Genomic DNA, 4210 nt, shown 5'->3' with positions numbered 1-4210 from the left:
TGCGGTAACCAAACGGAGGAAATAAATGTCAAGCAGCTGCTGACATCGCAAACAAAAAGCCAAACGGGACATAGCACGTCATGTGTTTTTGTGGGTAGCCTGTATGTTTACCAGTTCACACTGTTGGTTTTTGACTAGTTCATACTGCGTACTTTATTGGTTTGTGTGTGTGTATTTTTATTTTGCATATGAACCTAATGTATTTGCATTTTTATAGAAATGGTTCAGGTAGGGGCAGATCTACATTTTCGGGGCCGTGAAGCTTGAACAGTTATGGGGGGCTCCTTCACAACCAGCAAGAGGTCTGGGTAACCATCGTTATCTTCTTCAATGGGGTTTTTCCATGATAGATCACTACAACGATTTTGTGATATTTTATTGACCTTTTAAGTGTTATTTAAATTATTATTTTGTGTTGAAATACTAGGAATTGAGTTAATTTTAAGTTGGTTAATTAATCATTAGTTTTCTTTTCAGTGATGCCGATAATTACTATTTATTTAACTTACTATCCTGTATCGTAGGAGAGGGGCCTTTAGACTTATATCAGGCTAACTGAAGCACACTCAGTTTAAGGAACAGAATAATGTGATTTATTGATAAACACAAGGATTATAGATGTATGATAAATGTACTGAAATATAAGACTGGACGCAGACAGTCTAGACAGACAAGTATATAACATATAGGCTGGCTGTTTACTGTGCCATGCTTGGGCACCAGAAGGTCACCTTCCAGGTTCGCCTAAAGTAAGTAATACCACCCCAGTATGAGAGGGGGCTCTGTCACTGATAGTTTTGTCTCCTTCTTCTCTCACAGCTTCAAGAAAGCACCCCGTGAGGGCACTGAAGCGAAGGAAGCTCTGCCCCTTGCAGTCCTCACAATATAAAAGGAGATCGCTCCCGGAAAGTGGCGTCTCATTTCTACGCTGACCCTGCTTCCGTGTTGATTAAAACCAGAAACGTTAGTGTGATGTCCCAGACAGAGGACTACCTTACTGATAAAAAAGGTGCATTGAGGCGCATATTTTTCATTTATTTTCTGCTTTTTGTTTGAATTAAATGGGAGGTTTGCCCAGTTGGCACCCCAAGCATTCAACTTTGTCCTGCACCCTCATTCTGCCTGGCTGCTATTAGTATTTAGAGTTGCCATGGCATGCATAGTTTCACGATACCAAGCCTTTAGGGATGATGTCCGATGTTGTGCGGAGGTGTTGCTTTGTTGCTGCTCCCGGGTTCAAGTGGAGGATTCGTCTGCAGTTGGGAGTGCACTCTTTCTCCCTGCTGTGTGATCCTTTGTGGTGTTCTGTGCTCCTGCTTTTTCAGTTTGCTTTCTGCTGTCAGGCCCTTTGCTTTGCCGTATGAAACTTCGAGGAAAAGTGCTACTGTTTTTAGCACAAGAAGTTCCCATCTTGAAGTGATGACTGCTTCTCAGCCTTCAGACTGGCAAACTGGATCTCAGGTCACAGGTTCACAAAGAGAAGAATTTGCCAGGCTCAGCACTCCAAGGGAGAGTGGCTCATATCTTTTTAGGTTTCAGAAGGTCACGTTGCATATTTCCACCTCACTGAGGGAATCCCCAGGGAGTTCAGTGAGGTTCCAGTGAATATCCCAGAGTTTCTCTCCTTAAGAGATGGGGTGCATGTGGTTTTTTAAGGAAGGCTGAACCTTCTCCTGATTGGATTAAAGTCACTTCCAGTTACAAAATCAGTCTTCTTATAGACGAGTTATTCTGTCCATCAGAGTTGTCATTCCTTGAATGGTCTCTGTCCATTTCACGCCTTCTGGTGTTAGAGGTCTGCAGTGGGGCCTCTGGAGAAATATCAGTGCAACTTTGGCTGACATCTTTGTTATCAGATGAAGTCCTGGCAGATCCTGGTACAAGCTGGAGTTCAGTCACTTAGTCTGGAATGGATGCCTGCATCCCTGTTAAACCTGCTTTCTTAACGGGCCTGGTGTGCCACTAAAGCCTAGCAGAATCGGCAATGACTACTTTGTCCCACAGTAGACACCCAAACGTTGTAAGCATTGTGGACTAAAGTTGCTTCTGGAGCCCCCTAGGATTAGCGGCCTTGAAACTTAGGTTTCATTTGTTTCATAGTAGATCCACCCCTGGGTCCAGGTATCTTTGTGGTTAGTTTGTGAGTGAACTGAATTGTTTTGTGCTCATATGCAATCACTTAGCATCTGAACTATACTGGCCTGCATACATTGTGTTAACCATATGGGCAAGCAAGCAGGTGCCCATGGGGTGATCAGGATTAGTGAGGGCAACCGTACCAAAAACACCTAAACATAAAACATATAAGAAATTTGACAAACGGAAGGAGACCTTTTAATCTATCCGTCACGTTTATTCAACTAATAGCTACAGTAAGATGTCCCAACATCTTATCCCCATACGTCTTAAAGGTTGCCAAGGTTTCTGCTTTAACTCCAAGTCTCAGTCCCAGATCTCCTTGTGTAAAGAAGCGCTTCCTGGTTTCAGTCCTAAATACACGTCCCCTTAATTTCCACCGATTTCCTTGAGTCCTTGACTCACCATTAAAGTGAAAGAATTCAGCTAGATGTACTTTATCAATGCCTTCAAGACTTCTGAAGACCTGGATTAGATCACTATGCAGTCCCCTCTGCTCAAGATTAAGAAGGTGTAACCCTCAGAGTTTTTCACAGTCCAACATGTCCTTAAGTCCTGGGATGCACCTGGTTGCTCTCTTCTGTCTTTCTTGAAGCGTCGGTGACCAGAAGTGCACACGATACTCCAGATGTAGTCTCAGCAGTGCTTTACATAGTCTGAGCATAATGTCCCTCGATTTGCATTCAACAGATTTTACGATATAACCTTCTCGAGTATGGCTGCATGGTTTTAGAAAACTCAGGCTGGTGAGGTGGGAGACAAGTCCTCCTTGTCATTTTAAGCAGCACATGTGAAGAGTGGGGAACAGTCACCATTTGACATCTGAGCGACACAAAATGTGAATGGGGGACACAAAGTTAATAATGCAGTTAACAACACAATCTAAGAGCAGGGGATGTTTCCATCAGCAGGATCAAAGAGTAGGGGGGGGTTCCCCTTTGCACTTCCCATGGCACAATTATGAGGTTGCAGTGTGATTTTACGGTTGAGGCAAAGTTGTGTTGTGGTCGAAGCTCGGCTGTGTTTGTTTCTGCCAACCACACTTCCTCAAGCACCTGAAGAAGTGAAGGCCTTGCTGTGCTTTATGAAATGATGGCAGTGGAGTTTTATGACCTGCTCAGTTTCTAGGAGATGTGCGGACGGAGAAATCTGAAACTGCCCACTCTCTCCATCAGGGAGAGGTCATGGTTCAACCGGCATTGTCCCCCTGGCTAGTCTTCAAAGTTTTGTCTCTTGTTTGTTTTGTTTAATTTTATATCACTTATTTATACTAATGTTTATTTTATTTATTATATTGTGGCGAACGGCCGGGGACCATGCCCGGCTGGGACGCCCCTTCAGTATATGTTCAAGGGGAGAGGATTATTCAATACCCCCCCCCTGGACGCTAGGTGGCAACCCCCCTGGGTTGGAGTGGTGCCTCGGTCTCCCGCAGGGCTCCATGGGAATTGGAGTTGGGTGCAGCCCTGTTGGGTCCCACAGGCGCTGGGCAGTGTATTCGCCACACCCGGAAGTGCAGCCGGAACTTGGCAATCAAGCTCCTGGAGCACTTACAGTGGAACCTCGGTTCATGACCATAATTCGTTCCAAACCTCTGGTCGTAAACCGAATTGGGCGTGAACAGAAGCAATTTTCCCCATAGGATTGTATGTAAATACAGTGGTGTGAAAAACTATTTGCCCCCTTCCTGATTTCTTATTCTTTTGCATGTTTGTCACACAAAATGTTTCTGATCATCAAACACATTTAACCATTAGTCAAATATAACACAAGTAAACACAAAATGCAGTTTGTAAATGGTGGTTTTTATTATTTAGGGAGAAAAAAAAATCCAAACCTACATGGCCCTGTGTGAAAAAGTAATTGCCCCCTGAACCTAATAACTGGTTGGGCCACCCTTAGCAGCAATAACTGCAATCAAGCGTTTGCGATAACTTGCAATGAGTCTTTTACAGCGCTCTGGAGGAATTTTGGCTAACTCATCTTTGCAAAATTGTTGTAATTCAGCTTTATTTGAGGGTTTTCTAGCATGAACCGCCTTTTTAAGGTCATGCCATAGCATCTCAATTGGATT

Source organism: Erpetoichthys calabaricus, chromosome 14, assembly GCF_900747795.2.
Source record: "Erpetoichthys calabaricus chromosome 14, fErpCal1.3, whole genome shotgun sequence".
Taxonomy (NCBI): domain Eukaryota; kingdom Metazoa; phylum Chordata; class Cladistia; order Polypteriformes; family Polypteridae; genus Erpetoichthys; species Erpetoichthys calabaricus.
This window is presented reverse-complemented; position numbering follows the sequence as displayed.